This window comes from Cavia porcellus, unplaced genomic scaffold (genome assembly GCF_034190915.1).
Source record: "Cavia porcellus strain 051 isolate PalLab524CR breed Dunkin Hartley unplaced genomic scaffold, mCavPor4.1 scaffold_3, whole genome shotgun sequence".
Lineage (NCBI taxonomy): Eukaryota > Metazoa > Chordata > Mammalia > Rodentia > Caviidae > Cavia > Cavia porcellus.
Window position 1 is genome coordinate 3,750,279 of NW_026947486.1, and position 21,649 is coordinate 3,771,927.

Here is a 21,649-nt window from a genome sequence, read left to right on the forward strand (position 1 = left end):
TTGTTTTCAAATATCTGCCCTTGAAATTCAACTTCCACCACTGTCTCTCATATCCAAAGCTATGTACTTGCAGAGGATTTCTGCTGAGAAATTTCACAGAAAGCTCTTATACTGCAGGTGAATGATGCCAGCAAGTCTTGACTGAATAGCTTAGGGAACAGGACTCAGCCAAATGACAGACATGACAAGGGAAAAGCATATGCTCAAGGATAGGACATGGCAGAGATCATCTGCCAGGCCCTGGCATATTTCATATCCCATTGAAAGTACATCCATGTGTAGATTGGCTAGCATTTCCATCCACAAATTCTGAGCAGTGAAGCCTTCAGAGAGAATATTGTGGCATACCAGGCCAAGAATATTCATCCTATTTAAATATTGCCCTACAAGGTCCTCTGTGCCACTGAGGTCTCCATGGCAAGGCCCAGCATTGTGACTCAGGTCTCCTACTGCACACTTGTATCCTAGAGCCTAAAGCCCAGCTCACAATGGTGCTCAGCCAATCACAGCCCATTGTGGTTTCCTGGCAACCACAAGCTTGTGGATTTCTGTGAACTATTTCAGCCCAACTCTGCAGCTTTCCACCTCATACAACCACAGCCATTCCAATCATGCAGTATTTGATTAGCCTCTCTATGTTGCCTCAGAATTTTTTTTTACAGTTGTAGTGATCAAGAAAATTTGACATATTTTGAGAAGTGGAGGGAAGTCATTGGAAAACCTTTTGGTATGTCTGACGTCTATGGGTTCCAAACTTCACTACCCCAGTCTTTGCAATTTTCAAACCTAGAGCCTAAAATCCCCCTCACAGTGATGTTCAGCCAATCTCAGCCCAGTTTGGTTGCCTGGCAACCACAAGCCTGTGGATTTCTGTGAACAGTTTCATCCCAACTCTGCAGGTTTCCACCTCATACAACCACAGCCATTCCAATCATGCAGTATTTGATTGACCTCTCTAAGTTGCCTCAGAATTTTCTTTGAAGTTGTGGTGATCAAGCAAATTTGACATATTTTGACAAGTGGAGGGAAGTAATTGGCTCTGTCTTTAGCTCTGTAGGTGGTATATGGGGTCCAAAGGTGACTAGCCCAGTCTATTCAATTATCAAACTTAGAAAGCCAAATGTTTCAAGGGAGGAAAGAAAATGCCACAATGATTTGGGTTCTGCCAAGTTTCTGGTGGCTTGGGAAGCAAACCTGCAAACCATACATGCAGTCTCTGCTGGATTACTGCCACCTTGGTAGTATCAGTTAGCACTGAAAGCCAGCAACCAGAAGATGAGACCCAAAATGAAAGTGAATCCTTGCAGTGCATGAATATTTGGAGTGCCTGCTTCAACTATCCAGCTTCCTCGGGGTTCACTTGTCTGCAATCCCTATTTCAAGGAGGTCTGCAGCCATTCCAGCATAACCCTGAACACTAAACATGAGGTATTAGCACAATACCTTATCACCAGCAGGTTTTCCCAGAATTCAAATGTAACATGGTGAAAGGGAAACCCTTAGAAAAGGGATGCAAATGCCCCTTTCACTAAAAATCCCAGGTATTTTCTCATGGCATGGAATATTTAGACTCCACAACTCATGTAGTGAACCCAGGGACCTAGACCAAGTGTGTCTAGTTTAATGTTGTCCTCTTTTTGGAAACAGCATCTTATGTAGTTGTTGAAAGAGGCCTTGAGATAAATTCGTAGCCCAAGGTGGACTGGAACTCCCAAGGATCCATCCACCTCAGCCCCCAGATTGCTGGGATTATAGGCATGAGCGACCATGCCAAGCATGTGCACAGAGATTCTTACATAATTTGTGAAATCCCACTACTGGTCTATAGGTAGCTTCTGTGCTTCAGGCTTTAGGAATATGCCTCTCTTTGTTTTGGCTCCCCTTGTTCAGGTGTCCATTTCTACTGTGATAAGCTCCAAGGCCCCAGGCAAGGGAGTGGCTGCCCTTCCTCTGGTGTGTCCTTGGATGATTACAGCCCAGGTGAACAGGGTTCAAATATATTGGATCCTGTGCATTTGAAGAGGAAATGAGTAAAGATTCATGAGATAATGTGGACATGCCAGGGAATTGAGGGGCCATGATAGAGACAAAACTTCAGGCCATGGGCTGAAGGCTGAGGATTCTGTACCTCTAGCTTCTTGAATAGTGGGCCTGCTGAGCAATTGTGTGCTCTCAAATGTAATTTGATGGGTTTTGTTTTAATTTATTTTGTTTTTTGCTTTGGTTTTTTACATGGAAGGAACTGTACCATGGTTTAAAGAAGCTGGATTGTCTTACGTAAGAGAAATTTGCAAAAAGGGACAATTCAGCAGCCAAGAATTTCTCAAATGCCCTTGGCGTTTTAAAAAAAGTGACATAAAGTTGAGCTTGTCATGTCCATGTCTCTTTACAAAAGATTTTACCTCCTATTTGATAGGAATTACTGTTTCTTTGAAAGGTCAACCTGCACTGAAATAAAGATAATCCCTCCTTTCCTCATTCTGCTTGAAACCACATCCTTTGTTAGTTATATTTTCTTACACAGAAACACTTGGAGATGACTACAGCAAGAGTTTCCCATTGGTGGAGTTTCCACGGAGACACATGAAGTAATACTGCACAACTTCAAGTGAAGTGCACTGTCCCTTGACAATGGCAAGTCTGGGCAAACCTCTAGTAACAGAAAATCTTAGAAAGTCTAAAAGTGAGTGAATGAAAGTGGGCCTCTCCACATTGGGACAGGGCCTCTCCTGAAGCACACATTTGTGGAAAAAGTAATTATGAGAGACGCATGAACTCCCAAAATGGAATGGAAATTTTCTTGTTTAGGCCTGGAACGCTATGGCCTGGAGACCTGTGTTTCTAACTGGATGAGCAAAGTGTGAGCAGAGATCAAAGTAAAACACACAGCATTTAGGGAACTCGATATTTAACCAGGTGTCCAGAGTAGTGGCAAACTGTACTTGTGTCAATTTGCTCAAATCCTGTCTTCACAAGAAAGTAAATTCCAGCACGACCAGTGACTAGAGGAGGACACATTTCAAAGGACTTGTAAAAAGACCAACCCTGAAGTTAGGCCAACACTGAATTTAGATGAAAAGTAGCAGAGTCTGTTAGTCTTTCAAGTTTTAATAGGAGAAACTTACAGCATGTAATAGCTGTTACATGAATAACTTCAGAGCTATTGGAGAGGTCGAAATCCCTATGAGTGAGGGCTTCCCTGACTCACAAAGTTAAACATAGTAAAAAAAACAATTTGAAAAACCAATCAACCAATAAAATACAAACACTAAGTCCAAAGGGTTTCACTGGTATTAAAACCACTTATGGAATGCACAACTATTGATGAGGCTTACTCTGCATTCTGCTTTAGTCAGGCCCGGTACATGAGCAACTGTGAAAGCAAAATTCAAAATGTTATGTGAAGTGACCATTTCATTGTTGAAACCATGACCCAATAGACATTTTCTCTTTTGAAACTTCGTACATTATCCATATATGTTCTCAAAGGGAAGGAATACACAGGATTTAGGCTGAATTTTTTTTTTCAGTATTTTGTGTTCCACCAGATTTATTTGAAGATCTCCTGTCCTGCATCCACTGCCCAATACAGAAGGCCACACATAGGACAACCAACATGAGAACTTCACTTCTACAGCCTGATTAAATCATCAGGAGAATATAATTTTCCTTTCATCATCAAAGATTTTTACATCAGATTAACCAGCTCTCTTGCTTTCCCATGTTTTTCCCTGGTTTTTGTACCTTGAAATGGGTGTGCACTCTTCTCAGCCTTGATCTCCATCTTCCCCCGTATTTCCAAACATATTCATCTGGGAAACATGTAAAGATCTTATTCGGGGCTTGTTTCATTGTTTTCAAATATCTGCCCTTGAAATTCAACTTCCACCACTGTCTCTCCTATCCAAAGCTATGTACTTGCAGAGGATTTCTGCTGAGAAATTTCACAGAAAGCTCTTATACTGCAGGTGAATGATGCCAGCAAGTCTTGACTGAATAGCTTAGGGAACAGGACTCAGCCAAATGACAGACATGACAAGGGAAAAGCATATGCTCAAGGATAGGACATGGCAGAGATCATCGTCCAGGCCCTGGCATATTTCATATCCCATTGAAAGTACATCCATGTGTAGATTGGCTAGCATTTCCATCCACAAATTCTGAGCAGTGAAGCCTTCAGAGAGAATATTGTGGCATACCAGGCCAAGAATATTCATCCTATTTAAATATTGCCCTACAAGGTCCTCTGTGCCACTGAGGTCTCCATGGCAATGTCCAGCATTGTGACTCAGGTCTCCTACTGCACACTTGTATCCTAGAGCCTAAAGTCCAGCTCACAATGGTGCTCAGCCAATCACAGCCCATTGTGGTTTTCTGGCAACCACAAGCTTGTGGATTTCTGTGAACTGTTTCAGCCCAACTCTGAAGCTTTCCACCTCATACAACCACAGCCATTCCAATCATGCAGTATTTGATTAGCCTCTCTATGTTGCATCAGAATTTTTTTTACAGTTGTAGTGATCAAGAAAATTTGACATATTTTGAGAAGTGGAGGGAAGTCATTGGAAAACCTTTTGGTATGTCTGAGGTCTATGGGTTCCAAACTTGACTACACCAGTCTTTTAAATTTTCAAGCCTAGAGCCTAAAATCCCCCTCACAGTGATGTTTAGCCAATCTCAGCCCAGTGTGGTTGCCTGGCAACCACAAGCCTGTGGATTTCTGTGAACAGTTTCAGCCCAACTCTGCAGCTTTCCACCTCATACAACCACAGCCATTCCAATCATGCAGTATTTGATTAACCTCTCTAAGTTGCCTCAGAATTTTCTTTGAAGTTGTGGTGATCAAGCAAATTTGACATATTTTGACAAGTGGAGGGAAGTAATTGGGTCTGTCTTTAGCTCTGTTTGTGGTATATGAGGTCCAAACTTGACTAGCCCAGTCTATTCAATTATCAAACTTAGAAAGCCAAATGTTTCAAGGGAGGAAAGAAAATGCCACAACGATTTGGGTTCTACCAAGTTTCTGGTGGCTTGGGAAGCAAACCTGCAAACCATACATGCAGTCTCTGCTGGATTACTGCCACCATGGTAGTATCAGTTAGCACTAAAAGCCAGCAACCAGAAGATGAGACCCAAAATGAAAGTGAATCCTTGCAGTGCATGAATATTTGGAGTGCCTGCTTCAACTATCCATCTTCCTTGGTGTTCACTTGTCTGCAATCACTATTTCAAGGAGGTCTGCAGCCATTCCAGCATAACCCTGAACACTAAACATGAGGTATTAGCACAATACCTTATCACCAGCAGGTTTTCCCAGAATTCAAATGTAACATGGTGAAAGGGAAACCCTTAGAAAAGGGATGCAAATGCCCCTTTCACTAAAAATCCCAGGTATTTTCTCATGGCATGGAATATTTAGACTCCACAACTCATGTAGTAAACCAGGGACCTAGACCAAGTGTGTCTAGTTTAATGTTGTCTTCTTTTTGGAAACAGCATCTTATGTAGTTGTTGAAAGAGGCCTTGAGATAAATTCGTAGCCCAAGATGGACTGGAACTCCCAAGGATCCATCCACCTCAGACCCCAGATTGCTGGGATTATAGCCATGAGCTACCATGGCAAGCATGTGCACAGAGATTCTTACATAATTTGTGAAATCCCACTACTGGTCTATAGGTAGTTTCTGTGCTTCAGGCTTTAGGAATATGCCTCTCTTTGTTTTGGCTCCCCTTGTTCAGGTGTCCATTTCTATTCTGATAAGCTCCAAGGCCCCAGGCAAGGGAGTGGCTGCACTTCCTCTGGTGTGTCCTTGGATGATTACAGCCCAGGTAAACAGGGTTCAAATATATTGGATCCTGTGCATTTGAAGAGGAAATGAGTAAAGATTCTTGAGTTAATGTGGACATGCCAGGGAATTGAGGGGCCATGATAGAGACAAAACTTCAGGCCATGGACCCAAGGCTGAGGATTCTCTACCTCTAGCTTCTTGAATAGTGGGCCTGCTGAGCAATTGTGTGCTCTCAAATGTAATTTGATGGGTTTTGTTTTAATTTATTTTGTTTTTTGCTTTGGTTTTTTACATGGAAGTAACTGTACCATGGTTTAAACAAGCTGGAGTGTCTTACCTAAGAGAAATTTGCAAAAAGGGACAATTCAGCAGCCAAGAATTTCTCAAATGCCCTTGGCGTTTTAAAAAAAGTGACATAAAGTTGAGCGTGTCATGTCCATGTCTCTTTACAAAAGATTTTACCTCCTATTTGATAGGAATTACTGTTTCTTTGAAAGGTCAACCTGCACTGAAATAAAGATAATCCCTCCTTTCCTCATTCTGCTTGAAACCACATTCTTTGTTAGTTATATTTTCTTACACAGAAACACTTGGAGATGACTACAGCAAGAGTTTCCCATTGGTGGAATTTCCACGGAGACACATGAAGTAATACTGCACAACTTCAAGTGAAGTGCACTGTCCCTTGACAATGGCAAGTCTGGGCAAACCTCTAGTAACTGAAAATCTTAGAAAGTCTAAAAGTGAGTGAATGAAAATGGGCCTCTCCACATTTGGACAGGGCCTCTCCTGAAGCACACATTTGTGGAAAAAGTAATTATGAGAGACGCATGAACTCCCAAAACGGAATGGAAATTTTCTTGTTTAGGCCTGGAACGCTATGGCCTGGAGCCCTGTGTTTCTAACTGGATGAGCAAAGTGTGAGCAGAGATCAAAGTAAAACACACAGCATTTAGGGAACTCGATATTTAACCAGGTGTCCAGAGTAGTGGCAAACTGTACTTGTGTCAATTTGCTCAAATCCTGTCTTCACAAGAAAGTAAATTCCAGCACGACCAGTGACTAGAGGAGGACATATTTCAAAGGACTTGTAAAAAGTCCAACCCTGAAGTTAGGCCAACACTGAATTTAGATGAAAAGTAGCAGAGTCTGTTAGTCTTTCAAGTTTTAATAGGAGAAACTTATAGCATGTAATAGCTGTTACATGAATAACTTCAGAGCTTTTGGAGAGGTCGAAATCACTATGAGTGAGGGCTTCCCTGACTCACAAAGTTAAAAATAGTAAAACAAACAATTTGAAAAACCAATCAACCAATTAAATACAAACACTAAGTCCAAAGGGTTTCACTGGTTTTAAAACCACTTATGGAATGCACAACAATTGATGAGGCTTACTCTGCATTCTGTTTTACTCAGGCCCGGTACATGAGCAACTGTGAAAGCAAAATTCAAAATGTTATGTGAAGTGACCATTTCATTGTTGAAACCATGACCCAATAGACATTTTCTCTTTTGAAACTTCGTACATTATCCATATATGTTCTCAAAGGGAAGGAATACACAGGATTTAGGCTGAATTGTTTTTCAGTATTTTGTGTTCCACCAGATTTATTTGAAGATCTCCTGTCCTGCATCCACTGCCCAATGCAGAAGGCCACACATAGGACAACCAACATGAGAACTTCACTTCTACAGCCTGATTAAATCATCATGAGAATATAATTTTCCTTTCATCATCAAAGATTTTTACATCAGATTAACCAGCTCTCTTGCTTTACCATGTTTTTCCCTGGTTTTTGTACCTTGAAATGGGTGTGCACTCTTCTCAGCCTTGATCTCCATCTTCCCCCGTATTTCCAAACATATTCATCTGGGAAACATGTAAAGATCTTATTCGGGGCTTGTTTCATTGTTTTCAAATATCTGCCCTTGAAATTCAACTTCCACCACTGTCTCTCCTATCCAAAGCTATGTACTTGCAGAGGATTTCTGCTGAGAAATTTCACAGAAAGCTCTTATATTGCAGGTGAATGATGCCAGCAAGTCTTGACTGAATAGCTTAGGGAACAGGACTCAGCCAAATGACAGACATGACAAGGGAAAACCATATGCTCAAGGATAGGACATGGCAGAGATCATCGTCCAGGCCCTGGCATATTTCATATCCCATTGAAAGTACATCCATGTGTAGATTGGCTAGCATTTCCATCCACAAATTCTGAGCAGTGAAGCCTTCAGAGAGAATATTGTGGCATACCAGGCCAAGAATATTCATCCTATTTAAATATTGCCCTACAAGGTCCTCTGTGCGACTGAGGTCTCCATGGCAATGTCCAGCATTGTGACTCAGGTCTCCTACTGCACACTTGTATCCTAGAGCCTAAAGTCCAGCTCACAATGGTGCTCAGCCAATCACAGCCCATTGTGGTTTTCTGGCAACCACAAGCTTGTGGATTTCTGTGAACTGTTTCAGCCCAACTCTGCAGCTTTCCACCTCATACAACCACAGCCATTCCAATCATGCAGTATTTGATTAGCCTCTCTATGTTGCATCAGAATTTTTTTTTACAGTTGTAGTGATCAAGAAAATTTGACATATTTTGAGAAGTGGAGGGAAGTCATTGGAAAACCTTTTGGTATGTCTGAGGTCTATGGGTTCCAAACTTGACTACCCCAGTCTTTTAAATTTTCAAGCCTAGAGCCTAAAATCCCCCTCACAGTGATGTTTAGCCAATCTCAGCCCAGTGTGGTTGCCTGGCAACCACAAGCCTGTGGATTTCTGTGAACAGTTTCAGCCCAACTGTGCAGCTTTCCACCTCATACAACCACAGCCATTCCAATCATGCAGTATTTGATTAACCTCTCTAAGTTGCCTCAGAATTTTCTTTGAAGTTGTGGTGATCAAGCAAATTTGACATATTTTGACAAGTGGAGGGAAGTAATTGGGTCTGTCTTTAGCTCTGTTTGTGGTATATGTGGTCCAAACTTGACTAGCCCAGTCTATTCAATTATCAAACTTAGAAAGCCAAATGTTTCAAGGGAGGAAAGAAAATGCCACAATGATTTGGGTTCTACCAAGTTTCTGGTGGCTTGGGAAGCAAACCTGCAAACCATACATGCAGTCTCTGCTGGATTACTGCCACCATGGTAGTATCAGTTAGCACTAAAAGCCAGCAACCAGAAGATGAGACCCAAAATGAAAGTGAATCCTTGCAGTGCATGAATATTTGGAGTGCCTGCTTCAACTATCCATCTTCCTTGGTGTTCACTTGTCTGCAATCGCGATTTCAAGGAGGTCTGCAGCCATTCCAGCATAACCCTGAACACTAAACATGAGGTATTAGCACAATACCTTATCACCAGCAGGTTTTCCCAGAATTCAAATGTAACATGGTGAAAGGGAAACCCTTAGAAAAGGGATGCAAATGCCCCTTTCACTAAAAATCCCAGGTATTTTCTCATGGCATGGAATATTTAGACTCCACAACTCATGTAGTAAACCAGGGACCTAGACCAAGTGTGTCTAGTTTAATGTTGTCTTCTTTTTGGAAACAGCATCTTATGTAGTTGTTGAAAGAGGCATTGAGATAAATTCGTAGCCCAAGATGGACTGGAACTCCCAAGGATCCATCCACCTCAGCCCCCAGATTGCTGGGATTATAGCCATGAGCGACCATGGCAAGCATGTGCACAGAGATTCTTACATAATTTGTGAAATCCCACTACTGGTCTATAGGTAGTTTCTGTGCTTCAGGCTTTAGGAATATGCCTCTCTTTGTTTTGGCTCCCCATGTTCAGGTGTCCATTTCTATTGTGATAAGCTCCAAGGCCCCAGGCAAGGGAGTGGCTGCACTTCCTCTGGTGTGTCCTTGGATGATTACAGCCCAGGTGAACAGGGTTCAAATATATTGGATCCTGTGCATTTGAAGAGGAAATGAGTAAAGATTCTTGAGTTAATGTGGACATGCCAGGGAATTGAGGGGCCATGATAGAGACAAAACTTCAGGCCATGGACCCAAGGCTGAGGATTCTCTACCTCTAGCTTCTTGAATAGTGGGCCTGCTGAGCAATTGTGTGCTCTCAAATGTAATTTGATGGGTTTTGTTTTAATTTATTTTGTTTTTTGCTTTGGTTTTTTACATGGAAGGAACTGTACCATGGTTTAAAGAAGCTGGAGTGTCTTACCTAAGAGAAATTTGCAAAAAGGGACAATTCAGCAGCCAAGAATTTCTCAAATGCCCTTGGCGTTTTAAAAAAAGTGACATAAAGTTGAGCGTGTCATGTCCATGTCTCTTTACAAAAGATTTTACCTCCTATTTGATAGGAATTACTGTTTCTTTGAAAGGTCAACCTGCACTGAAATAAAGATAATCCCTCCTTTCCTCATTCTGCTTGAAACCACATTCTTTGTTAGTTATATTTTCTTACACAGAAACACTTGGAGATGACTACAGCAAGAGTTTCCCATTGGTGGAATTTCCACGGAGACACATGAAGTAATACTGCACAACTTCAAGTGAAGTGCACTGTCCCTTGACAATGGCAAGTCTGGGCAAACCTCTAGTAACTGAAAATCTTAGAAAGTCTAAAAGTGAGTGAATGAAAATGGGCCTCTCCACATTTGGACAGGGCCTCTCCTGAAGCACACATTTGTGGAAAAAGTAATTATGAGAGACGCATGAACTCCCAAAACGGAATGGAAATTTTCTTGTTTAGGCCTGGAACGCTATGGCCTGGAGCCCTGTGTTTCTAACTGGATGAGCAAAGTGTGAGCAGAGATCAAAGTAAAACACACAGCATTTAGGGAACTCGATATTTAACCAGGTGTCCAGAGTAGTGGCAAATTGTACTTGTGTCAATTTGCTCAAATCCTGTCTTCACAAGAAAGTAAATTCCAGCACGACCAGTGACTAGAGGAGGACACATTTCAAAGGACTTGTAAAAAGTCCAACCCTGAAGTTAGGCCAACACTGAATTTAGATGAAAAGTAGCAGAGTCTGTTAGTCTTTCAAGTTTTAATAGGAGAAACTTATAGCATGTAATAGCTGTTACATGAATAACTTCAGAGCTTTTGGAGAGGTCGAAATCACTATGAGTGAGGGCTTCCCTGACTCACAAAGTTAAAAATAGTAAAACAAACAATTTGAAAAACCAATCAACCAATTAAATACAAACACTAAGTCCAAAGGGTTTCACTGGTTTTAAAACCACTTATGGAATGCACAACAATTGATGAGGCTTACTCTGCATTCTGCTTTACTCAGGCCCGGTACATGAGCAACTGTGAAAGCAAAATTCAAAATGTTATGTGAAGTGACCATTTCATTGTTGAAACCATGACCCAATAGACATTTTCTCTTTTGAAACTTCGTACATTATCCATATATGTTCTCAAAGGGAAGGAATACACAGGATTTAGGCTGAATTTTTTTTTCAGTATTTTGTGTTCCACCAGATTTATTTGAAGATCTCCTGTCCTGCATCCACTGCCCAATACAGAAGGCCACACATAGGACAACCAACATGAGAACTTCACTTCTACAGCCTGATTAAATCATCAGGAGAATATAATTTTCCTTTCATTATCAAAGATTTTTACATCAGATTAACCAGCTCTCTTGCTTTGCCATGTTTTTCCCTGGTGTTTGTACCTTGAAATGGGTATGCATGCTTCTCAGCCTTGATCTCCATCTTCCCCCGTATTTCCAAACACATTCATCTGGGAAACATGTAAAGATCTTATTTGGGGCTTGTTTCATTGTTTTCAAATATCTGCCCTTGAAATTCAACTTCCACCACTGTCTCTCATATGCAAAGCTATGTACTTGCAGAGGATTTCTGCTGAGAAATTTCACAGAAAGCTCTTCTACTGCAGGTGAATGATGCCAGTAAGTCTTGACTGAATAGCTTAGGGAACAGGACTCAGCCAAATGACAGACATGACAAGGGAAAAGCGTATGCTCAAGGATAGGACATGGCAGAGATCATCTGCCATCTCTGGCATATTTCATATCCCATTGAAAGTACATCCATGTGTAGATTGGCTAGCATTTCCATCCACAAATTCTGAGCAGTGAAGCCTTCAGAGAGAATATTGTGGCATACCAGGCCAAGAATATTCATCCTATTTAAATCTTGCCCTACAAGGTCCTCTGTGCCACTGAGGTCTCCATGGCAACGCCCAGCATTGTGACTCAGGTCTCCTACTGCACACTTGTATCCTAGAGCCTAAAGTCCAGCTCACAATTGTGCTCAGCCAATCACAGCCCATTGTGGTTGCCTGGCAACCACAAGCTTGTGGATTTCTGTGAACTGTTTCAGCCCAACTCTGCAGCTTTCCACCTCTTACAACCACAGCCATTCCAATCATGCAGTATTTGATTAGCCTCTCTATGTTGCCTCAGAATTTTTTTTACAGTTGTAGTGATCAAGAAAATTTGACATATTTTGAGAAGTGGAGGGAAGTCATTGGAAAACCTTTGGGTATGTCTGAGCTCTATGGGTTCCAAACTTGACTACCCCAGTCTTTTAAATTTTCAAACCTAGAGCCTAAAATCCCCTTCACAGTGATGTTCAGCCAATCTCAGCCCAGTGTGGTTGCCTGGCAACCACAAGCCTGTAGATTTCTGTGAACAGTTTCAGCCCAACTCTGCAGCTTTCCACCTCATACAACCACAGCCATTCCAATCATGCAGTATTTGATTAACCTCTCTAAGTTGCCTCAGAATTTTCTTTGAAGTTGTAGTGATCAAGAAAATTTGACATATTTTGAGAAGTGGAGGGAAGTCATTGGAAAACCTTTTGGTATGTCTGAGCTCTATGGGTTCCAAACTTGACTACCCCAGTCTTTTAAATTTTCAAACCTAGAGCCTAAAATCCCCTTCACAGTGATGTTCAGCCAATCTCAGCCCAGTGTGCTTGCCTGGCAACCACAAGCCTGTGGATTTCTGTGAACAGTTTCAGCCCAACTCTGCAGCTTTCCACCTCATACAACCACAGCCATTCCAATCATGCAGTATTTGATTAACCTCTCTAAGTTGCCTCAGAATTTTCTTTGAAGTTGTGGTGATCAAGCAAATTTGACATATTTTGACAAGTGGAGGGAAGTAATTGGCTCTGTCTTTAGCTCTGTTGGTGGTATATGGGGTCCAAAGGTGACTAGCCCAGTCTATTCAATTATCAATCTTAGAAAGCCAAATGTTTCAAGGGAGGAAAGAAAATGCCACAATGATTTGGGTTCTACCAAGTATCTGGTGGCTTGGGAAGCAAACCTGCAAACCATACATGCAGTCTCTGCTGGATTACTGCCACCATGGTAGTATCAGTTAGCACTGAAAGCCAGCAACCAGAAGATGAGACCCAAAATGAAAGTGAATCCTTGCAGTGCATGAATATTTGGAGTGCCTGCTTCAACTATCCAGCTTCCTCGGGGTTCACTTGTCTGCAATCGCTATTTCAAGGAGGTCTGCAGCCATTCCAGCATAACCCTGAACACTAAACATGAGGTATTAGCACAATACCTTATCACCAGCAGGTTTTCCCAGAATTCAAATGTAACATGGTGAAAGGGAAACCCTTAGAAAAGGGATGCAAATGCCCCTTTCACTAAAAATCCCAGGTATTTTCTCATGGCATGGAATATTTAGACTCCACAACTCATGTAGTGAACCCAGGGACCTAGACCAAGTGTGTCTAGTTTAATGTTGTCCTCTTTTTGGAAACAGCATCTTATGTAGTTGTTGAAAGAGGCCTTGAGATAAATTCGTAGCCCAAGGTGGACTGGAACTCCCAAGGATCCATCTACCTCAGCCCCCAGATTGCTGGGATTATAGGCATGAGTGACCCTGCCAAGCATGTGCACAGAGATTCTTACATAATTTGTGAAATCCCACTACTGGTCTATAGGTAATTTCTGTGCTTCAGGCTTTAGGAATATGCCTCTCTTTGTTTTGGCTCCCCTTGTTCAAGTGTCCATTTCTATTGTGATAAGCTCCAAGGCCCCAGGCAAGGGAGTGGCTGCCCTTCCTCTGGTGTGTCCTTGGATGATTACAGCCCAGGTGAACAGGGTTCAAATATATTGGATCCTGTGCATTTGAAGAGGAAATGAGTAAAGATTCATGAGTTAATGTGAACATGCCAGGTAATTGAGGGACCATGATAGAGACAAAACTTCAGGCCATGGGTTGAAGGCTGAGGATTCTCTACCTCTAGCTTATTGAATAGTGGGCCTGCTGAGCAATTGTGTGCTCTCAAATGTAATTTGATGGGTTTAATTTTAATTTACTTTGTTTTTTGCTTTGGTTTTTTACATGGAAGGAACTGTACCATGGTTTAAAGAAGCTGGAGTGTCTTACCTAAGAGAAATTTGCAAAAAGGGACAATTCAGCAGCCAAGAATTTCTCAAATGCCCTTGGCGTTTTAAAAAAAGTGACATAAAGTTGAGCTTGTCATGTCTATGTCTCTTTACAAAAGATTTTACCTCCTATTTGATAGGAATTACTGTTTCTTTGAAAGGTCAACCTGCACTGAAATAAAGATAATCCCTCCTTTCCTCATTCTGCTTGAAACCACATTCTTTGTTAGTTATATTTTCTTACACAGAAACACTTGGAGATGACTACAGCAAGAGTTTCCCATTGGTGGAGTTTCCACGGAGACACATGAAGTAATACTGCACAACTTCAAGTGAAGTGCACTGTCCCTTGACAATGGCAAGTCTGGGCAAACCTCTAGTAACAGAAAATCTTAGAAAGTCTAAAAGTGAGTGAATGAAAGTGGGCCTCTCCACATTGGGACAGGGCCTCTCCTGAAGCACACATTTGTGGAAAAAGTAATTATGAGAGACGCATGAACTCCCAAAATGGAATGGAAATTTTCTTGTTTAGGCCTGGAACGCTATGGCCTGGAGCCCTGTGTTTCTAACTGGATGAGCAAAGTGTGAGCAGAGATCAAAGTAAAACACACAGCATTTAGGGAACTCGATATTTAACCAGGTGTCCAGAGTAGTGGCAAACTGTACTTGTGTCAATTTGCTCAAATCCTGTCTTCACAAGAAAGTAAATTCCAGCACGACCAGTGACTAGAGGAGGACACATTTCAAAGGACTTGTAAAATGTCCAACCCTGAAGTTAGCCCAACACTGAATTTAGATGAAAAGTAGCAGAGTCTGTTAGTCTTTCAAGTTTTAATAGGAGAAACTTATAGCATGTAATAGCTGTTACATGAATAACTTCAGAGCTTTTGGAGAGGTCGAAATCACTATGAGTGAGGGCTTCCCTGACTCACAAAGTTAAAAATAGTAAAACAAACAATTTGAAAAACCAATCAACCAATTAAATACAAACACTAAGTCCAAAGGGTTTCACTGGTATTAAAACCACTTATGGAATGCACAACTATTGATGAGGCTTACTATGCATTCTGCTTTAGTCAGGCCCGGTACATGAGCAACTGTGAAAGCAAAATTCAAAATGTTATGTGAAGTGACCATTTCATTGTTGAAACCATGACCCAATAGACATTTTCTCTTTTGAAACTTCGTACATTATCCATATATGTTCTCAAAGGGAAGGAATACACAGGATTTAGGCTGAATTTTTTTTTCAGTATTTTGTGTTCCACCAGATTTATTTGAAGATCTCCTGTCCTGCATCCACTGCCCAATACAGAAGGCCACACATAGGACAACCAACATGAGAACTTCACTTCTACAGCCTGATTAAATCATCAGGAGAATATAATTTTCCTTTCATTATCAAAGATTTTTACATCAGATTAATCAGCTCTCTTGCTTTGCCATGTTTTTCCCTGGTTTTTGTACCCTGAAATGGGTATGCACACTTCTCAGCCTTGATCTCAATCTTCCCCCGTATTTCCAAACACATTCATCTGGGAAACATGTAAAGATCTTATTTGGGGCTTGTTTCATTGTTTTCAAATATCTGCCCTTGAAATTCAACTTCCACCACTGTCTCTCATATCCAAAGCTATGTACTTGCAGAGGATTTCTGCTGAGAAATTTCACAGAAAGCTCTTATACTGCAGGTGAATGATGCCAGCAAATCTTGACTCAATAGCTTAGGGAACAGGACTCAGCCAAATGACAGACATGACAAGGGAAAAGCGTATGCTCAAGGATAGGACATGGCAGAGATCATCTGCCATCTCTGGCATATTTCATATCCCATTGAAAGTACATCCATGTGTAGATTGGCTAGCATTTCCATCCACAAATTCTGAGCAGTGAAGCCTTCAGAGAGAATATTGTGGCATACCAGGCCAAGAATATTCATCCTATTTAAATCTTGCCCTACAAGATCCTCTGTGCCACTGAGGTCTCCATGGCAACGCCCAGCATTGTGACTCAGGTCTCCTACTGCACACTTGTATCCTAGAGCCTAAAGTCCAGCTCACAATGGTGCTCAGCCAATCACAGCCCATTGTGGTTGCCTGGCAACCACAAGCTTGTGGATTTCTGTGAACTGTTTCAGCCCAACTCTGCAGCTTTCCACCTCTTACAACCACAGCCATTCCAATCATGCAGTATTTGATTAGCCTCTCTATGTTGCCTCAGAATTTTTTTTACAGTTGTAGTGATCAAGAAAATTTGACATATTTTGAGAAGTGGAGGGAAGTCATTGGAAAACCTTTTGGTATGTCTGAGCTCTATGGGTTCCAAACTTGACTACCCCAGTCTTTTAAATTTTCAAACCTAGAGCCTAAAATCCCCTTCACAGTGATGTTCAGCCAATCTCAGCCCAGTGTGCTTGCCTGGCAACCACAAGCCTGTGGATTTCTGTGAACAGTTTCAGCCCAACTCTGCAGCTTTCCACCTCATACAACCACAGCCATTCCAATCATGCAGTATTTGATTAACCTCTCTAAGTTGCCTCAGAATTTTCTTTGAAGTTGTGGTGATCAAGCAAATTTGACATATTTTGACAAGTGGAGGGAAGTAATTGGCTCTGTCTTTAGCTCTGTTTGTGGTATATGAGGTCCAAACGTGACTAGCACAGTCTATTCAATTATCAAACTTAGAAAGCCAAATGTTTCAAGGGAGGAAAGAAAATGCCACAATGATTTGGGTTCTGCCAAGTTTCTGGTGGCTTCGGAAGCCAACCTGCAAACCATACATGCAGTCTCTGCTGGATTACTGCCACCATGGTAGTATGAGTTAGCACTAAAAGCCAGCAACCAGAAGATGAGACCCAAACTGAAAGTGAATCCTTGCAGTGCATGAATATTTGGAGTGCCTGCTTCAACTATCCAGCTTCCTCATGGTTCACTTGTCTGCAATCGCTATTTCAAGGAGGTCTGAAGCCATTCCAGCATAACCCTGAACACTAAACATGAGGTATTAGCACAATACCTTATCACCAGCAGGTTTTCCCAGAATTCAAATGTAACATGGTGAAAGGGAAACCCTTAGAAAAGGGACGCAAATGCCCCTTTCACTAAAAATCCCAGGTATTTTCTCATGGCATGGAATATTTAGACTCCACAACTCATGTAGTGAACCCAGGGACCTAGACCAAGTGTGTCTAGTTTAATGTTGTCCTCTTTTTGGAAACAGCATCTTATGTAGTTGTTGAAAGAGGCCTTGAGATAAATTCGTAGCCCAAGATGGACTGGAACTCCCAAGGATCCATCCACCTCAGCCCCCAGATTGCTGGGATTATAGGCATGAGCGACCATGCCAAGCATGTGCACAGAGATTCTTACATAATTTGTGAAATCCCACTACTGGTCTATAGGTAGCTTCTGTGCTTCAGGCTTTAGGAATATGCCTCTCTTTGTTTTGGCTCCCCTTGTTCAGGTGTCCATTTCTATTGTGATAAGGTCCAAGGCCCCAGGCAAGGGAGTGGCTGCCCTTCCTCTAGTGTGTCCTTGGATGATTACAGCCCAGGTGAACAGGGTTCAAATATATTGGATCCTGTGCATTTGAAGAGGAAATGAGGAGAGATTCATGAGTTAATGTGGACATGCCAGGGAATTGAGGGGCCATGATAGAGACAAAACTTCAGGCCATGGACCCAAGGCTGAGGATTCTGTACCTCTAGCTTCTTGAATAGTGGGCCTGCTGAGCAATTGTGTGCTCTCAAATGTAATTTGATGGGTTTTGTTTTAATTTATTTTGTTTTTTGCTTTGGTTTTTTACATGGAAGGAACTGTACCATTGTTTAAAGAAGCTGGAGTGTCTTACCTAAGAGAAATTTGCAAAAAGGGACAATTCAGCAGCCAAGAATTTCTCAAATGCCCTTGGCGTTTTAAAAAAAGTGACATAAAGGTGAGCGTGTCATGTCCATGTCTCTTTACAAAAGATTTTTCCCCCTGTTTGATAGGAATTACTGTTTCTTTGAAAGGTCAACCTGCACTGAAATAAAGATAATCCCTCCTTTCCTCATTCTGCTTGAAACCAAATCCTTTGTTAGTTATATTTTCTTACACAGAAACACTTGGAGATGACTACAGCAAGAGTTTCCCATTGGTGGAATTTCCACGGAGACACATGAAGTAATACTGCACAACTTCAAGTGAAGTGCACTGTCCCTTGACAATGGCAAGTCTGGGCAAACCTCTAGTAACTGAAAATCTTAGAAAGTCTAAAAGTGAGTGAATGAAAGTGGGCCTCTCCACATTTGGACAGGGCCTCTCCTGAAGCACACATTTGTGGAAAAAGTAATTATGAGAGACGCATGAACTCCCAAAACGGAATGGAAATTTTCTTGTTTAGGCCTGGAACGCTATGGCCTGGAGCCCTGTGTTTCTAACTGGATGAGCAAAGTGTGAGCAGAGATCAAAGTAAAACACACAGCATTTAGGGAACTCGATATTTAACCAGGTGTCCAGAGTAGTGGCAAACTGTACTTGTGTCAATTTGCTCAAATCCTGTCTTCACAAGAAAGTAAATTCCAGCACGACCAGTGACTAGAGGAGAACACATTTCAAAAGACTTGTAAAAAGTCCAACCCTGAAGTTAGCCCAACACTGAATTTAGATGAAAAGTAGCAGAGTCTGTTAGTCTTTCAAGTTTTAATAGGAGAAACTTATAGCATGTAATAGCTGTTACATGAATAACTTCAGAGCTTTTGGAGAGGTCGAAATCACTATGAGTGAGGGCTTCCCTGACTCACAAAGTGAAAAATAGTAAAACAAACAATTTGAAAAACCAATCAACCAATTAAATACAAACACTAAGTCCAAAGGGTTTCACTGGTTTTAAAACCACTTATGGAATGCACAACAATTGATGAGGCTTACTCTGCATTCTGCTTTACTCAGGCCCGGCCCATGAGCAACTGTGAAAGCAAAATTCAAAATGTTATGTGAAGTGACCATTTCATTGTTGAAACCATGACCCAATAGACATTTTCTCTTTTGAAACTTCGTACATTATCCATATATGTTCTCAAAGGGAAGGAATACACAGGATTTAAGCTGAATTTTTTTTTTCAGTATTTTGTGTTCCACCAGATTTATTTGAAGATCTCCTGTCCTGCATCCACTGCCCAATGCAGAAGGCCACACATAGGACAACCAACATGAGAACTTCACTTCTACAGCCTGATTAAATCATCATGAGAATATAATTTTCCCTTCATCATCAAATATTTTTACATCAGATTAACCAGCTCTCTTTCTTTCCCATGTTTTTCCCTGGTTTTTGTACCTTGAAATGGGTGTGCACGCTTCTCAGCCTTGATCTCCATCTTCCCCCGTATTTCCAAACATATTCATCTGGGAAACATGTAAAGATCTTATTCGGGGCTTGTTTCATTGTTTTCAAATATCTGCCCTTGAAATTCAACTTCCACCACTGTCTCTCGTATCCAAAGCTATGTACTTGCGGAGGATTTCTGCTGAGAAATTTCACAGAAAGCTCTTATACTGCAGGTGAATGATGCCAGCAAGTCTTGACTGAATAGCTTAGGGAACAGGACTAAGCCAAATGACAGACATGACAAGGGAAAAGCGTATGCTCAAGGATAGGACATGGCAGAGATCATCTGCCAGGCCCTGGCATATTTCATATCCCATTGAAAGTACATCCATGTGTAGATTGGCTAGCATTTCCATCCACAAATTCTGAGCAGTGAAGCCTTCAGAGCGAATATTGTGGCATACCAGGCCAAGAATATTCATCCTATTTAAATCTTGCCCTACAAGGTCCTCTGTGCCACTGAGGTCTCCATGGCAACGCCCAGCATTGTGACTCAGGTCTCCTTCTGCACACTTGTATCCTAGAGCCTAAAGTCCAGCTCACAATGCTGCTCAGCCAATACCAGCCTATTGTGGTTGCCTGGCAACCACAAGCTTGTGGATTTCTGTGAACTGTTTCAGCCCAACTCTGCAGCTTTCCACCTCATATAACCACAGCCATTCCAATCATGCAGTATTTGATTAGCCTCTCTATGTTGCCTCAGAATTTTTTTTACAGTTGTAGTGATCAAGAAAATTTGACATATTTTGAGAAGTGGAGGGAAGTCATTGGAAAACCTTTTGGTATGTCTGAGCTCTATGGGTTCCAAACTTGACTACCCCAGTCTTTTCAATTTTCAAACGTAGAGCCTAAAATCTCCCTCACAGTGATGTTCAGCCAATCTCAGCCCAGTGTGGTTGCCTGGCAACCACAAGCCTGTGGATTTCTGTGAACAGTTTTAGCCCAACTCTGCAGCTTTCCACCTCATACAACAACAGCCATTCCAATCATGCAGTATTTGATTAACCTCTCTAAGTTGCCTCAGAATTTTCTTTGAAGTTGTGGTGATCAAGCAAATTTGACATATTTTGACAAGTGGAGGGAAGTAATTGGGTCTGTCTTTAGCTCTGTTAGTGGTATATGGGGTCCAAAGGTGACTAGCCCAGTCTATTCAATTATCAAACTTAGAAAGCCAAATGTTTCAAGGGAGGAAAGAAAATGCCACAATGATTTGGGTTCTGCCAAGTTTCTGGTGGCTTGGGAAGCAAACCTGCAAACCATACATGCAGTCTCTACTGGATTACTGCCACCATGGTAGTATCAGTTCGCACCAAAAGCCAGCAACCAGAAGATGAGACCCAAAATGAAAGTGAATCCTTGCAGTGCATGAATATTTGGAGTGCCTGCTTCAACTATACAGCTTCCTCGGGGTTCACTTGTCTGCAGTCGCTATTTCAAGGAGGTCTGCAGCCATTCCAGCATAACCCTGAACACTAAACATGAGGTATGAGCACAATACCTTATCACCAGCAGGTTTTCCCAGAATTCAACTGTAACATGCTGAAAGGGAAACCCTTAGAAAAGGGATGCAAATGCCCCTTTCACTAAAAATCCCAGGTATTTTCTCATGGCATGAAATATTTAGACTCCACAACTCATGTAGTGAACCCAGGGACCTAGACCAAGTGTGTCTAGTTTAATGTTGTCCTCTTTTTGGAAACAGCATCTTATGTAGTTGTTGAAAGAGGCCTTGAGATAAATTCGTAGCCCAAGGTGGACTTGAACTCCCAAGGATCCATCCACCTCAGCCCCCAGATTGCTGGGATTATAGGCATGAGCGACCATGCCAAGCATGTGCACAGAGATTCTTACATAATTTGTGAAATCCCACTACTGGTCTATAGGTAGCTTCTGTGCTTCAGGCTTTAGGAATATGCCTCTCTTTGTTTTGGCTCCCCTTGTTCAGGTGTCCATTTCTACTGTGATAAGCTCCAAGGCCCCAGGCAAGGGAGTGGCTGCCCTTCCTCTGGTGTGCCTTGCATGATTACAGCCCAGTTGAACAGGGTTCAAATATATTGGAACCCTTGCATTTGAAGAGGAAATGAGTAAAGATTCATGAGTTAATGTGGACATGCCAAGGAATTGAGGGGCCATGATAGAG